We start from the raw sequence: 18,268 nt of genomic DNA on the forward strand, positions 1-18,268 counted from the left end.
CATGTCAATGCCTTCCATTTTTTGAATATTCTAATCGATTCGCCGAATTTTTTACGTCAAAATAATTGATGTTTTCACTTTTAGTAAATATTAGCGAAATTGATCAAAAACGCACGGTTTCGATTGATCTTGAAAACGGTTTACTCACGAGAAAACTATACAAGCCACAGCCACCAAATTTGGAGACCAGAATATATAAGCTATTGTGAATCCTTTTTTGTCTAACCCATACCTTACATAAAGAGCATATGAAAACACCGGAAAAAAAACAAGAATTTTTTTTTGTCACTCGTATGAAAAACAACAACTCAAATTAAAAAATGAACTGAACAGTGATAACAAATGATGGAAGAAATGAAATAAACAGCATACATGCAATGCATAAGATATAACAAGGGTGCTTTTAGAAAACACTGTGGAAATAATTGTATCGAAAAATGTATATATACAATGAGTGTAAGAATAGGTGAAAAAAAATGAATAAAAGCACTGATAAACTGCAATATAATATCATTCCCCCCAATACTGCTGCTGAGTATGGTATTTTTGAAACAAGGAGTGACGCAAAGTGGCACTTTGCACAACTCACACATGTACGCAGTTTTTTTGTATATTGTTTTTTTGTGATCCTGATGCAACCACGGCACATGTATTTTTCTAAGAGACAAGGCATCGTAAAGTTTGGCATAATTTGATTCCCCACTTATGCGGTTTGGCTAGATTATAAGTTCGAAATCTGAGTCGTCCTTTGAAAGGACACGTCCCTTCATCCAGAGATACTTTTTGATTTAGATAGAAATTATTCTCAAATTTATCATGCAACAGATTTATGATATGCCGAATCTTGTGCAATGGTTCATGACCAACTGTCCCATATGGTACATATGTGTTGACGTCATTGAAATGTAGCATCTATAATATTGAGGTAAATCTGTTTCGGGACATGAGAGACTGACAATATGTTTCTGCATAACAGGGGCTTGTTGACCAGTATAGTCGCGACTGAGGTTTTCTGACTACGCCGGTGCGAAGCATAATTGCAAAGAAAATCTTTAATTCGGCGATTATAACCGCTTTCCAGGTTTTCAATAATATTCGGGGGTGTGTAGTGGATGACTGAGAAGCACTGATTTTTGTGCGGCATATAAATTTGTTTGATCTCTGATGATTTCGAAAAATTCATTGGTGAGAAATTTGCTAACCATATTCATTGGTGTCAAATCATCACATACTATATTGATGTTCGGGACGCCAGTGAAAGGTGGAATGCTAGGACATTGACTTGGGTCTTCCGGCTAAGAAGAAGGTCGGGGTACATTCACTGGTTGAAGTGTCTAGGGGTGACAACGGGCACCGGTTGTGGGGGAGCTAGTTCTACGACAGCCTGTGGATTTCTACGGCGTCCTCACGACCATCTTCTTTTCAATGGTCTGCCTCTACGTGTACTAGCCGTGCTTGTGGACGCAGATGAAGTACTTGGTACAACTGAACTGCCTTATAGATAGTGGAGTTGTCGGTTTGTCGGAGGAGAACGAAATGTCTTCGAACTCTCACTTATCTCCAGAGCTGTAAATGAACAATTTAATCAATCATAATGCACATCTGCGGACTTATATTCAAATAGATATCAAGAACAGGTTTATTAATATATTAATCATTATAAGCGATTGCTTGCAAGTTCCATCAGTATTTTCCATATGATTAAGCCAGTGTTTCCCAACCCGAGTCCGCGGTCTCAAATGAGCCCGCGGAGCGTTTGAATGAGTCCGCAACGAGCCAGAAATTCACTGCGGACTGCAAACGTTTTTGCGAAAACTAACTATCAGCCAAGTTACAATTTAAGTTAGAATTTACATAAAACATAAAAGGCAAGTTTATTCACATAACAATATTCGAGACAATAATCACTGGTTAATGAGTAGGACTGGGCATATATCCGAATACTCAACTATCAGAATAGCAATTTACTATTCGAAAATTTGGTAACAGGTGACGCGTCGCCTGATCAACGATTGGATTTCACAACTCACTTGCGGATTTCCGACAAAAATACGAGTCTGCACACGCTTCGATAGTTATACCTTATAGTGGTGCTTCTCGCGAGTTCGAAAAATGAAAAAAAAAATCGGGTAGGTGTCGATGGTGGCAACCCAAATTTTCTAAATTGAAAAGCGGCAATACGAAATACTAGAAACAAAACGGAGAACACCATAGGTTTTGTTTTATGATGGTTCGCGATCGATTAAAAACGTTTTGTTAAAAATTGAAAATCGCAAAATTTCAGGTGCTACCGTAGTATACGTACCAGGGCATTTTCCTTAGGATTCCTTGCTTTATTGCCTCTACATTGGTACGTACAGTACTGGAGCGCCATAAGTGTTGTACAAACAGCTCAGATTTGTCGAATTCACAAAATTACGAATCAAAACAAAATATATTTGGGCACTTTACCACGCGTTGTTTTTATTTCGTCAACACAACTGCTGATTAAAATCATCACAATTAAATTAATAGCGAAGCACGAAAGGCGATGAATATGTATTTTTGATTTACTAATATACTTAAATATATTTTAATAAGTGATGAATCAAGTTGTACTTTCTGGAACTTTATTGCAGATAGTAGGATTTTTCTAACGGCGATGACAAATTCGCAAGATCGCAAAAAATATGTATCAAAACTAAATATAATCGAGCAATATTTTTCTCACATTATTATGTTCGCAGATTGCCGTGACATTTTAAAAAAGTAATGCTTTCATATTGTCGTAAGTCGACGCAAGCGCGAGTTGAACACAACCGGGACCATGAACACAATTAAATTAAAATAGAAAGACATTTTGAATTCTTGGCGTTGTCATGAATTGAATATTGTGCGACGGAAACGCCCTTATACACTAAAAAAAGTCGGCTCTTTAACGAGCGCGCAATGGCTTTAATTGCTTCTTCTCACAGAGTACGGTTGCAATGAACGCACCTTGAGTCCGCAAAGGTTTTCGCCGGTGAGAAAATAGTCCGCGACCAAAAAAGGTTGGGAAACGCTGGATTAAGCAGTCTTGTCGAAATATCGAATCAAATTTGACAAATCACTAAATAACAATTCCAATCTATTTGAAGTTAGCAGTTGAGCGCGTATTTTATTTTAGAATGGTATTCTTTCATTTTAGTAATCGTAATAGTAATCTCGACTTAAAGGCGAGTAACGGTGAGCACAAATCAATATGACAAGATTTGTAAATGCTAGCATCGGCCATAGCTTGTATATTTACGCAACAGAAAATTCGTTACCAGCTGAAAAGGTCTTTTTTTAACGAGTGGCCTAATTGTGAAGAATGTTGCGCGTGAATTCCGACTCCAATTTGGAACCCTTTCCCTTTCTTTTAAAAATGATGGCTGCGCTTCTGCTTATAGATCTGATACTGTATTTGAATTAACGCCTCGTTGCCACATTTCGGCGCTACCGTCATCAAATGGTTTTAATGCTGTTATTACTTATCAATTTCAATTGGTAAGTATGTTGATAGGTATTTGTCTTGTCTGTTAGATGCAAGCGATATCTCACGAAAGCGAGATTGAATCTGCTCCAGATTTTGCATGTGCATTCATTATATGCCTATTAATTTTGGATGAATTATGTCGTATAATTAGCGAGTTATTTATTAATTGGTGATGGAACACAAGGTGTCACTATGGATTAGGAGCGCTGTTTTGGGGATCCCCTAACTTTCGATCGATAAGTCTTCGGTCTCAGACCAATATTTTTGTTGCTTCTTTGGACAGTTACAGCCCTTGGGTTCCCCGAGGCTTTCCTCCCCAGTACAAATGTGTGTTGAATTCTAGTTATTTTTCAATTTCGTATGTTACGTTTTACTGGATGGAAAAAATAAAATTGACTATGACTTACAACATTAGTCAAGTCAGTTGTGTGATAAATAATCGAATAACTCGCGGAGCCCCTAGGTTTTTTCACTGAGCACTCTGAAAACTCATGATTATGTGGTAAGGAACTATAGATTATAGATTAACTATAGAAGTGTCTTACAAATACAATTCAGGTTTGCTTCAAAACATACGCATAGTTGCTCATTACCGGCCAATGTACTTATTCGGGTTAAATAATAAAATATCTAATATTTCCTTTTCGCTCGTAAACTACTTCGAAATAATTTAGTTGGATTGGCAGACATTTGAAACCTAAACTATCTTATTTGCTTATAACCAACTGTTCACGTCAAAAACTGTCTTGTTACTGGGAGAGTTATGAAAGTTTTACCATTTTTTTTTTTCACTTCCTTATCAATCTCGACTGGAACATTCCGCAACACTTGCAGCAGTTAGGCACTTCGGCACCCTGATGTGATCAGACTTATGACGTGACACATTTCCTGTATGGAAACAGAGAAAACTTGTCGCCCTACTTGCGGCCCAATTAATCGAGCCGTGTCACTATTGGGAATGGCCATTACTGCTCTACATTATTGGAGACTGGTAATGGAGAAGATTTTAGATAGGACCAGTACCAATTATAGTTCCAGACTTCCAGCATATGTATATATATCTATCTACGTATTGACGAATGAGCAATATCTTGCTCGTATACCTCAGTCCTTTCAACGTCATGAACGTTTTATATGATCTATCTGCTTGAATGTTGTGGATCCAGTGGTGGGATTCAGCAAGTTCACACCGGTTCTATAGAACCGTCTCACCGAATTTCATGAGATCAGCAAACCGGTTAGCATTACAAAAAAATAATTTGTAACAGAACCGGCCGAAAACTATGATTTTTGTGATGGGACTGGCTGACAAAAAATTTGAATCCCACAACTGTGTGTATCCCATGAGTACAGCGAATTATGTTACAAGCGGTTTGTGGTACAAAAATGCTCATTGAAACTAGAGCTCGACCGATATATCGGCCAACCGATATATCGGGCCGATATTGCGTGTTTGCTGATATATCATATCGGCCCAACCGGCCGATATATCTTGCCGATATATATCAGCCCTAGTCGCTTTTCCACGTCCTAAAAATGAGTATTTTTCTCCGGGAAATATCTGCGGCCGAGCGTTTTCTTTTTTTCGCTTCTCTCATTTTGCCTTTCAATGAACAGAGAGTTCTCTTCTATATTTCTCTCTCTCTTTTATCTCTTCGTGCGGCGCAAAATCCTCGCCTTCGAATATCTTGCGTCCCCACTAGGCTTGCACGTAATCGACAAAAATCAATTCCATAATTACGGCAAAATCGATTACGTAATGACCCCGTAATTACGATTTTTTTCACACGTTTAAACCTATCATAAAAACCATTTAAATCCACTTCTTTTCCGAATGGGACATCGAAGTTTGGTTTTCATATTACCGACAGTACTACACGCCGGCGACAGATGTTAAAGACAAATACCAAGGAGTGAATTCAAATTAAATTTATTCTGATTTTTATCTTGTTTTATTGTGTTGGCTTTGATTTTCCTTTTATCACCTTCGCAAATTAATCGTCCCAATTTTATGCGATCAATTTTATCATTACCGTATTTACCGACACTGGTATACGGATATATATGAAACGATAGTTGCCTTTTTTAAAATCTACTTTCGTATTGAATAAAAATTTCGGGTTTGTAAGATATTAATCAACGACAAGCGTATTCTCTCATTTGATTATACCTGCGCCTGCCCTGCGACGAAGACTTGTTATTGCTCCGTTTTTTACATTATCCGACTTTGCTACCTAGTTAGCATTTTAAAATAATTATTGACGCTGAATTATTGACGATATTCCGATTACCAAGCTTCATTTTATATCAAATCATTTCGCGGCCTAAATGTTATAACATTATTTGCGATAAATTTAGATCAAATATTAATTATTTAGCCGGCGATAAATTCTTACCCGTAACTCGTTGTAAATTAATGCTAATAAATTCTTTTTTGTTTTTTAATGCGCTGTGATTTGTATTAATAAAAGTGATTGAGTCTGGAAAAGAAAGTAGCCTAGCCTTCTCTCTATTTGAGCGGCGGTAAAATTCGTCTCATGTCTGTTTCACGGAGAGAAAGAAAAATACGCCTTCCGGAATTACAATCAACTATCACACATTCTTATTTATCATTATCAGCGCCAAATAAAAAAGATACCAAATCGTGACAAAGACAAAAAAGTCTGTCGGTGTTAATTGCGTTACGGTGATAACGCTTATAATAATATCGTTTTGACCGTGAAATCAAACGCTCAAACGGGGTGGCAACGCGTCATGCCGGCTCAAAACGGCTGCGAATACCGGAACTCTAATTTCTTCTACTTGTTAAACTTTCATTTTTTACAATCGACGGAATTGACTGCTTGTAAGGAGCACGTTTCAAACGCGAAAGCGCTCGACCAATAATTACGACTTTACGTAATTTGTAACTTCCCTTCCGTAACTCGAAATAATTCCGTAAATTACGTGCAAGCCTACTCCCACCTACTACTGTATGGATCAAAATGGACTTCTATAAGCTTTTTACTGACTGCCTTTTTTCTGTTGTGCATTAATGTGTGTTCTTATTTGCTGTGAAACTTTTATTACTGATGCAAGCACTGTGTAGGACTGCTTTATTTTTCAACATAAACTTTTAATTGACTGAAACGGAATGTTTCTTTCTATCTGTATTTACTGCGGGTTCAGGTTGTAGATATCGGTATGTCGATATCGGTTATCGGTCACCAGTTGGCCGATATATCGGTATCGGTGCCAAGAAGTGATATCGGTCGAGCTCTAATTGAAACTACTCAAAGCATAATACAAAAAAGTTTTGTTAAAAATATTTTAAAATTAGAACAAATTATCTTATGTTCTGAAAACCCATCCCGACCTTTTCCAATTGAAATAATTATAAGATTTCGTCATATACTCCACATTGTAAAATAACTCATGTTGCCTCAGGCAATATAAGATTATAAAATGGTTTTAATTGGTACTTGGGCATCGGCATAATTAAATTACCGTAAAAGGATTTTGGACGTCATAATTAGTTCACGCCACTGGTTTAAACTTTGCGTCGCGAAATTCCAATCTCATGCGTGAATAATTACCTAGCATTGGCCCGCGCTCAACTTGAGTTTTAAAATGTTGAAATCTTTTATGTTGGCGATGGAAGGAAATTTAAAAGAATCGAAGATATGATGAACTGGACAGCCCGTATAACTCACCTATAACATGGTCCAGGGACAATGTTAGCTTTTTAGAGAGATTTCTCACCTCATTCAACAAAACAACGTCGACAGAAGAAAATTGCCGTGACCCAAATCCCACGCTGCAAAAAATTTACCAAAGCGAAAATATGAATATGCCACGAAAACAAATATAAATCCATTTTTCAAATAATAAAATAAACAATGCTCTTCTGGTGGTTTACAAACCCCAGCAGCACGTTTTGGTCAGGAGAAAGACAGTAACCCCAGTAAAGCTAACCTCATTACTCATCGATTTTAATCGGTAAGTATGTTGATAGATATTTGTCTGTCTGTTAGATGCACGCGATATCTCACGAAAGCGAGATTGAATCTGCTCCAGATTTTGCATGTGCATTCATCATATGTCGTACCAGAAGTCTATTGATTTTGGAGGAATTATGTAGTATAATTAGCGAGTTATTAATTAATTAGTGATAAGACACAAGGTGTCACTATAGAGTAAAAGCACTGTTTTGGGATCCCCTAACTTTCGATCGATAAGTCTTCGGTCTCTGACCGATATTCTCGTTTGCTAGTTGTTGTTAATATTATGCTAGACAGCTAGATTGTAAGATTTACAATAAGTCTAGCAGCACAAAGGTATTTCATACATGTCCTCCAGTATGGTACTTACGATATGGCTATTTGCTGCCACAGTACCTTGAAGCGGTGCATATCTGCCCTAGAGCTTACTTTTTGTGGACGTGAAGGCCTTAAGTTTAATTCTATGGTGCCAGAATCTTTGTGAATCCTAGGACTCTAAGCGTTTTTTATCCTATATCCTACAACAGCGTTTCCCAAACTGTGTTCCGCGAGCGGATTCCGAGTGTTCCGTGGAAAAGGAATCATAAATACGTCTAAATTGTTTGACATGGTTCTCTAGGGATCGTGGAGTTGTCGCGCAACATCGCGTCACCGTCGGCCTAATGCGAACTAACTAGGGTAGTGTAGTGGCATTTTCGTTAACCTTCGGCCTAGCTTTTTGACTGTTAAGTTCATCATCAAGGTTACAGCAATCCTTTTGGCTTTGCTATAGTGCAAGCAAACAAGTAGGTCTAAAGAATGGAGGCAAAATGTCAACTCTCCTTCCTCCATCTCTGCCCGGTTTTACTTTAAAATGCTGAAAAAATTACTCATGTTCGCTAAACTCGATTTAGCAGATAAATAAACTGCAGGTCTACAGCTCGCGAAATTGCAGCAAGTAATTCTATCGCCACAGACGTAACATTAGAAGCAAACACTACGTAATGGACCCTTCCCCGAGCATCGGCCTCCTCGTTTGCTTCGTGACATTGGCCAATCAGCAAATTGAAAAAGTGGCGTAACAATGCTCCCTTTTCGCATCCGCTCAGACAGATTTTCAAGCGTGGTCGTAAACATTACCTCGTTTTCGCATTTTTTAACTCTATTCGTTAGCTTTCAGTTGTGTTTTGGAAACTTAAATATAAATCAGATAATTCAATGGTCACCCTGTCTTCCTAGGAGTTTTAACTTTACTGCAGTTATAAAAATGAGTGTAGAAATAGCTACTCAACTATTTTTACCGAAGATCCGCATACAAAACTTCAAAATTATTTGAGTCCGGTCTTTACAGAATTTTTATTTCGGCATCCTTAAACGCACACTTCCTCGACCGGCTAATGATTACTAGCTAATCGAAATTGCTTATTATGGTGTTATAGTTCTTTTCATATATATTCAAAACTATAAAAGTCATTTTATAAAAGGAAACTTCAAAAGTGGGGCTTATGATCTAAAATAAAGAATTGGGTGCGGTCCGAATCTCGTACTCGAAAGGTCCGGATTCGGACCGCGGTCCGCCAGTTGAGTAGCTCTGGACTAGGCTAAAATTCTTAAATGGTACTTTTAAAAAACAGATTGTTGTATGCGATGAATCATAATGATGGTTTGAAACACATACCCCATTTCACAGGCGCCAACTCGCAAAAGCACTCTTAAAATAGCCCCGAAAATTTTGCAAAGGTAAAGTATAGGAAGAATTTTTCGGGGGTCAAAGGTCGGGGAAAGGTCCATAGAAAGTAAACTACATGAATAGGTGAAATGGATTTATTGATTCATATACGCAGTATTTAAATTAAGAAACAACAAATTATTTATTATAAATGCAATATGTATATTATTGAATCGTATTATAGGTATGTTTAACACAATTCTGATAGTTTTCGCGGCGCATTTGGACAACTCTCCACGGCAAACCCATTGAGAACCGCAGCATTACAGCGTTTTTCTTTTATTAATTTTACCCTTTCATTTTGTGGTGTTCCGCGAGGCGACATAAAAAGTGTAAGTGTTCCGTGGCCGAAAAAGTTTGGGGAACGCTGTCCTACGGGAATCAAATTTTGAGGTCTTGTTGAATTTTGTACGATATTGATGAAAGCATTGGAGCATGACCGATCAGAATAAACTGACGACTGCGTTACTATGGTTACCAATATTTTATACTTTTGGTCAAGTTAAGTTTCTTTTTTCAACCATGTACAATGATATCACGAAGTTCTACTGGGGAATAAGGATGCTAAGTATGAGTACTTACAAGTATTCGATTCTTATCCGATTCCTAAATTTTCGATTCCGATTCTCGATTCCTCGACATAAATTATTGAAAATGGATACCCACCTAAACCATACCATGTGAAATCAAACAAGAGAGCAATGCTCAAAGGAATGGACACAAAAAAGCTGAAACTAAGTAGTATGTGTATTCAGTAGTCACAGTAGATAAAATCATGCAAAAACGAATTGCTTAGAGCCCACAGGAACTTTTTTAAAAAATAAACGTAATAGCCTTCTAGCAAAAAATACAATTTTAAACACTAAAACATCAGCAACAACATAATAACAAAATCGGGCAAAAATGAGAGCCCACAGAAACTTTTTTTAAAAAATAAACGTAATAGCCTTCTAGCAAAAAATACAATTTTAAACACTAAAAATAACAACATGATAACAAAATCGGGCAAAAATGGAGCCCACAGGAACTTTTTTAAAAAATAAATGTAATAGCCTTCTAGCAAAAAATACAATTTTAAACACTAAAAACAACAACATGATAACAAAATCGGGCAAAAATGAGAGCCCACAGGAACTTTTTAAAAAAAATAAACATAACAGTCTTCTAGCAAAAAATACAATTTTAAACACTAAAAACATCAAAGCACAATACAATTTTGACCACTAAAAACATCAAAGCAATTGGTCCAGTAGGTAGGTAATGACTAATGAGAAAATATATTTTTTATAACAAAAATTCTATTAACAACGTAATTACCGATCAAGATCGATAAGTAATAACAAAGCCATCTGTATGTTCAAAAAAATGACAGTCATAGTAAAAATCTATTACAATGTAAAAAGTTCAGTTCATTTACATGCCTTCCTGTGAGTCTCGATCTCAATTTGGAGATGGTAAGACCCGCTGAGCTAAACGCTCTTTCGGATGCAGCGGATGTTGCTGGGATGCAGAGCAGTGTTAACTCTAAGCGAATTATGAGTGCGAAAGTGCTTCGCAGTCGAAAAAAAAAGTGCGAAAGTGCTTTTGCCGATTTTAACGAGTTAGGTGCCCTAGCCTTTCATATAACCCATTTAAAACAGCATAGATACTCGAAAAAGCGCTCCTCCGGTTAATATTATGAATTAAAGAGAAGCCTTTCCGTTAACCGAGTTCCCTTTAAGCGAATTCATGTTTAATTAAAACAAGCGAATTCATCGGCAACGAAAGGACATCTGCTAACACCTGCCGCGGACAAAACTTTCATGCAATGTATCACGGTGTCAGTTGCTTACTTGCTTGAACAGCAAAGGCTTTCACATTTGTTACTCCTTCCATCTAACAGACAACGATTGATACATGCAGGCTGGAAACCATATTATCTACAGGGTGGATCATTTGTACAAAACCCGTGCAAAATAACTCCCCCCCCCCCCCCCCAAATATAAATAGCAATCAACTAATTACGGTTAGGTGCCCTGGAAATTCAACTTTTCGATTTATTACTAAACCTAATCTGATAATTATGAATTTGTGATTTTGAACCACTTTGAAAGTCGCCACCCGCTGTTGTAAAAGATAGGTTAACCTACGTTCCCTCCGAAATATTACGCAGGATACTCCCCTTTTAGGAGATAGGTTGACCTACTTTCCTTTCAAACTTTTTTCTTCGAAATATTACACAAGATCACTTTGAAAATCCTCTCGTTTCGTGAGCTAGCGTGACCTAGTTTCTCATTTACATTTATATTATACTATTTCAGAGCTTACCCAAAGACCAGTAATTCTTAAATGTCGACATGCCTTGGCTTGCGTGCGATTTCGGGCAGAAAACATCATATATTGGCAAAATGTTTAGTATTGCCGTGTACTTTCAGCATTCATAAATAGCACTCTTTGTAATGCTGCTGACCTAGTATCAAATATTCGCATCACAACGCCACTTGCGAGGTTTCCATATATTTCAATTACACTAATAGGAACGATGACACCAAAGAGTTTTCTTTTGCGAGATACACGAAATATAACAGGGTGATTCTTGAAAAAAACATGAATATTGAAAATAAACGAATGATATGATAGTGGATCCCAAATAATTTTGAGAGTGTCTCGAAATACCAATCCATTTGATAAATAATTTTTATTCGACCACATGAACGCTGATATCCTGAAAATTAATGTTGAAAGAGAAGTACGCATTCTCAGATATCGGACATCCAGTCGCGATATTCTATCGTTTATATGCACAAATCTCACATTAATAGTAATTGCTACCAAGTTTGTAAAGTTTAGAAACCAACAAACAGAAAATAACTTACGGTATTCTAAAACACAATTAAAATTCAGTCGGCAATAAATTGCGCCAAGACGATGCCATACAAGACGAAAAAGATTTGGTCGCGAGAGTTACGTTAGAGCAAAACGACGTTGTTTTTTAAGCAGAATGGAAAACAATCAAATAAAAAAACGGGAGTTACGACGCCCTTAACACATCGTGTGTATTAAACTTCCCTGGTAAGTACTTTGGTAAGTACTATTATTATTGTACTTATACACCTGTTGGAGTATTTCGGACAGTTTCGAATTTAAAATAAATGAAAACCCGACATACAATAAAGACGCAAAACTAAAATGAACATTTATTGAAAAAGTTATTATTTAAGAAAGACAACATGATCGTACAATTCCGCCAAAACCTCGATGTTCGCAAGTGAGATGATAAATATTTCCGTCCTGTGATATGCTCACAAATATTCTCGATATTATTATCATACCCTCGCGTATGTACTTTCTATTAGCTCTTTAGTGATCCCTTTCATCCTTGGCCAAGTCATGTTTCGAATATGTGAACATTTTATTCGACCATACATGGCCGGCGGGATGTTAAAATTGTAAACAAGAGAGAGGTAAAATCAATCGCGAATTTCGTTATAACGGCTCGTTTACGAATTGTTGCGCTTGTTATTGTCGAAAATGATTACATTTGTTGTATTTTGAGGCATTTAAGCAGTAATAATTAGAGCATGACATCATCAAAATCGTCAAGTGAGATCTTGAAATTGCAAATTCCGTGAATAAAATTGTGAATTACTCGGTAACGAATTCAGCTTTAATGACCGTCGGGGTATTGTTTTGTTGAAAATTATTATTAATGTAAGAGCGCCAAAAAGATACAGTCCATACCGATGCGACTGCAATTTATATGGCCGCACTTGGTGTGGCGCGTTTATTAATAATGTAAAATGATTTAAACGGATATCAATTATAACCAAGCCTGTCGGCGTGTTTATTTTCTGTGGTCAAGAATCGTAAAATACCATCTTGAGACAAATTCACTTCTATTATAAAAACTTAATTTTCAGTTATTATCGTTATACAAATAACGTGTGGCAACTTTTTAATTTATCGTTGACCAAAAAACCGCCCCACCCTCGTCCAAACGTGTGTCGAGCTTGAACGACGGGAACAATTTCATTGACGACTTTAATTAGGGAAAATATGTATTTTATTGGGAATGCAAAATAAATGTAACAAAACGCATTTTTTGTGATATAACTTTATATTTTCGGAAACGGGTTGCCGTGAAAGGTGAAATTTGATCTAAATTAACCGTAAAAATGTTTTATTTTAAATGTAACAAAACACATTTTGCGATATAACCTTGTATTTTCAAAACGAGTGTCCTGAAAAGTAAAATATGATCTAAATTAATCGCAAAAATGTTTTATTTTAAATGTTACAAAACACATTTTCGCGATATAACCTTGTATATTCGGAAACGGATGTCGTGAAAAGAAAATATGATCTAAATTAATCGCAAAAATGTTTTATTTTAAATGTAACAAAACACATTTTTCGCGATACAACTGTATTTTCGGATACCGGGTGTCATGGAGAGTAAAATATGATCTGAATTAACCGTAAATAATGTTTCATTCCAAATGTATCGCATGGTTGCAAAACGCATTTTTTGCGATATAACTTTGTATTTTCGAAAACGGGGCGTCATTATTAATATAATGTTTTATCTATCGTCTGACCAATGACATTAAACAACATGATAGGCAACTCTGACGTCACTCCATAAGACTACAGGCAAAACATTGTATTTCATGATACGCTCCAATGCACATATTTCTCGTCGCCTTTCGCGTCCGTTTTCCGCTCGCTTTTGCTACTCGGCGTCTTTTTTACGTGTAGTACCTGCCTTTTTGCGCCTGTAACGAAACAAAATAATCTCTATATCTAAGAAGTTTTGCTTACTTGGAAAGCTGGAATAACAGGCAAGCTGTAAAGAGCAATTCTGGACATCATAGACTTTTTTTTTTTATCAGAGAAGATTACAAACGCGATAGCGGAAAGATTAGTGTGGAACATTTTGCAGATAATGACAAAGTTCAAAGTTAGTAATTTTAATGTTTGCGCTTAATCATTGAAATTTTCATTTAATGTCATACAAAACTGTGCTGCGATACAATTCCATAACACAAAGTTTGCACCTATCGAACTTGCTTTTGTAGGTGAATTTATTAGACATATTACATATTCAGTTAATCGTAGGTAACATTGCTGGTACATAATGTATCGTAGATAGGTTTGTTTAAATTTAGGAATTTAGCTCATAGCCCACTAATTAATATTATCTTCTATGCAGGAGGTTGCAGGGCTGAATTCAACTTGCAGCCTTACCGATCACCTGACGATGCTCATTTAGTTTGGCTCGAGCAAGTCTTCTTGAAATGCTTGTGTGGATGGAAACTACCTAGATTTTTTGCCTTCTTCCGATTTTAGACAAATTTATTCTGAGGGATTTTACTTAATTTACTGGCACCTTTTTCTTGTCAATACTCCAAGCTGAGGTAATAAACATGACAATACATTTATGTCATCTGGAAGCAAAATATGCACACTAATTAATAGTTTGGCACATTGAGATAATACATCATGACAGAAAATACAAGTTAAAGATATGTATGACCATCACATGGTAATTAAAATTAATAAAAATTAATAGGGGCTGTGGAGTATGGAAAGTTCAAGACAAAGAAAAGAACAAATGTTCATAGCTCATGAACTCTCAATTTTGCCTCCATTGCTTTGTGAAGGCCAATATATTTCGAGTGGCTGAATTGGTTTACCTTTATGATAGCAACGATTTTGTATTTAATATAGCGAGATTATTTCAATTTAATTGAAGTGATATAATTTCCCAAAGCAATGCTTGAATCGTCTAGAATAGATCAGTGGTGTCAAACTCATGGGTTTTCGAGAGCCGCATTGCATTTTGAATACTGTAAAAAGAGCCGCAAACAGTTTTTGATAATGTATACTCAAAAGATATTTTTAAGATAGTTTTAGTTTGTGACATATATTGTGATGCAACTAAACAGTTGGATTAGGTTTTATTATTTTCTCCAATTTCAAATGCAATTACATATTAATATTTGCATTCCACTATTATTGCAACATTTGCAAGTTACAGTATTTATTATAAAAAATCGTAAAATTCTATGTACAACCATCAAAATCATTTTTGAACAAGCTTTGAATAAGGAAAGAATATTACATACACTAAAAATAACTTAATCTAAATATATGAACCTAAAATTAACAAAAATACTACAGTATAAACTCAATGTTTTAATAATTACATTTGTCCTGGCGTTTGGCATCTTTTTTGTGTCACCAGCATACTAAGGCCAGTCTGAAATGATTTTATAGTACCAACTCTAACTAACGAGGCCACATGATCATGGGTTTATCTGGATCTTTACGAATGTTTAATTAATTCCAGTAATGCAAAAAAGTTACTTTTATCATTTCATGTATAGATCAGTAAAAAAACAAATGACAGATTTTTTCGACAAGACATTTCGCACTACATTGCGTGGCATAGGATTGCTTGAATTATTATTGATATTGATTTTTAGTAACTACTTCGTTGTATAATTATATTAATATACAAACACATGGAAATTTTCTGTTCGAAGTTGGTCTTCGAATTTGTCATATTGACTGCTGAGCTTATTGTGTTTTTTGATTGTATTGATGGAAATATGACAAATTAAACAATGTGCTTCAGAATTTTGTGAAGAGCAGAAATGTTACAACTCCCATTTTCTTCGAAAATGCCACCTTCTTCATGTACTTTGCGTTTAATTTAATTACTCAAGTGTTTTATTCAAGTATTCTTTTGCTAGCTTGATGTGTATTCTTAATTGGGTCAAAATGTGGACAAAAAAAATTAATATTCCAAAACTACTTTCAGTAAATTGTTTTCTGTGTGAATAATCAATTTCACTTTAGAAGGTTTGAAATATCTATTACATTTAGATAAAAAAAAAACTTCCAAAATACTATTACAATTATTGTTAAGCGTTCGAGGGCCGCACTGGAAGTTCTCTGGGGCCGAGAGTTTGAGATCCCTGGTCTAGATTGAAGTTGTTCAAAAAATATATGATAGTATTTTATCATGAATGATGATTATACCCCTTCCGGAATTTCTTCTATAGTACTACCAAAAGTTGATGAACCAAATATAACACAGGTGCAGTGAGGTACCCGTAATCCTCATTTCCAAAGCTGTTTTAAGTATGTCTGGCGTGTTTTGTGCCTTTTTACAAATAAGACCGCTTATGCAATCTTACTCTTTGGAATTTTTAGTTATTTTCCTCAAGCCCTGCAGGATGTGGGGGCCATACACAACTCTACCGGAGGGTCAAATGTCTTTGCATGCCTCCATAGGTTGTTTTTCTATTGCAATTTTCTATTTCCAATTGCATTATATTTCTTGGAATCACACTGTCACTGATATGTCGCCAGACTTCTGATATCTCCCCGTCTACTATAGTTGTCCTGTGAATAAATAATAGGAAATTGAGATTAGACGAATAGTTGAAAGTTTTGCTTTATGTCGGCTTAATTTCTTGATTGATATACTTACTATTTCTGCTATTGCCTCTTGTGCTGCAAGAGTCTCACAATGCTTAGACAGGTTTGTCCACAACTTTCACATCTGAAGAAAGAGAGGAGATTTATTAATTTTCGTTAAGAATAAATAAAGCAGTCTATATGATTCAGAATGGAAAAGCTAATAAATCCAATATCTCATGTTTTATTTAAAAAATATTTTACTGAATTTGGTATATAAACCAACTAATAAAAGGGTTTAGTCAGAAAATTAAAAGCATTCGTGGCTCCAAATACTTGAGAAATCAGACTATACAATATAGACCGGTATGAGTGAAATGTTGGGTGAACTTGTTAACACTTTGATTCAATACGCAAATAAAAGTGAATGCGTAATAGTATGTTACAATGAGCAGCAATCAACAATGAGTATATATCCTCACTGATTAAAAAAAATCTAACTGGAGGTGCATAAACTATTTGAAACCATAAGGGGTAAGTAAATATGTAATTTCGGCAAATGGGCAACTACGTACCGTACTGAATTAATAACTTCCTAGTATTTGACAAAGGCTGGCTTTCCCACATATATACAACAATAGTATTCACCTTACCTTTTACCGATTTCTTTTTACCCCAACTTTCAAAAATATCATTAAAATCGACAACAACTGTCAAAGCAGGCACGAACACCATTCGTGTTACGCCTTGAAAGCACCACACATCCGCTCGTTTTCGTCTCGTCAAGTATGTGCATTGGAGCGTGCTATCGAATACGATCTTCGGACAAAAATGCCGGAGTTGCGCATCATGTTGTTTAATGTCATTGGTCTGACTAACGTCTGGTACACATCATATTCGGGGAGAACTCTAGCCCGCGAAACGTCATTTAATTTAAAATAGAGAACGTTTCACCCATTCCAAAACGGAAAATCGCCAGTAAGTCGACAGGGATTCAACCCTCCGGATTCAGTATTCTATATCCCCCGTGTCAGAACTTTCTGAAGAATGGAACAAAGAACCCGTCAAACCGCCGCGGAAGAAGGGGAGTATTTTTTGCACGAATAATTAGGGCGTGACATTATCAAAATCGTCAAGAAACTGGTGAATTTGCAAATTCCATAAATAAAATTGTGAATTGCTGGGAAACATTTTAGCTATAATTATCGCCGGGGTATTGTTTTGTTGAAAACACGTTGAAACTTGAGGGAATCAGTTACAATTAGCGCCTGACCTCTATTAGGCACTCGAGCACTCGAAAAAAAAGCACTCGAGCCCAATCTTTTTAGCATTAAGTCGCATACGTAAAATATCCTGTAAAAGAAGTGCTGTTCATTAACGTCATCTCGTCCCATGACCACGCAGAAATGCCTTTATTGCCGAATTATTCAATCACTATTGTAAATCAACATTCAGGATTGGCACAATTTTGAATTTGGGAACTTTATCACCATAGAAAAACATGAGAAAGATATTATCGTCTTAATAAATATCTGCATCACGGTATCGACAATAATATTACCATTTGCATAAAATTAGGACGGTAAATATACAAATCTTGATAGGTTTTAAAGCAAACGCAAATGTTAATTTGAGTCTTCAATGTCTTCAACAGCTGTTGCCGATGTGAACCACGGG

At 36.1% G+C, this 18,268-nt stretch overlaps 1 long non-coding RNA gene across 1 annotated transcript; it reads right to left on the bottom strand.

Annotated features, from left to right (window-relative positions):
* Positions 1–16,219: 16,219 nt before the first annotated feature.
* LOC144427156 (uncharacterized) lies at positions 16,220–17,360 on the bottom strand. The gene is made up of 3 exons (XR_013477779.1): positions 17,245–17,360; positions 16,665–16,736; positions 16,220–16,576 (listed from the first exon to the last, which is right to left on the bottom strand). It is a non-coding gene; the product is annotated as an uncharacterized LOC144427156 (long non-coding RNA).
* Positions 17,361–18,268: the final 908 nt, after the last annotated feature.

Source organism: Styela clava, chromosome 9, assembly GCF_964204865.1.
Source record: "Styela clava chromosome 9, kaStyClav1.hap1.2, whole genome shotgun sequence".
Lineage (NCBI taxonomy): Eukaryota > Metazoa > Chordata > Ascidiacea > Stolidobranchia > Styelidae > Styela > Styela clava.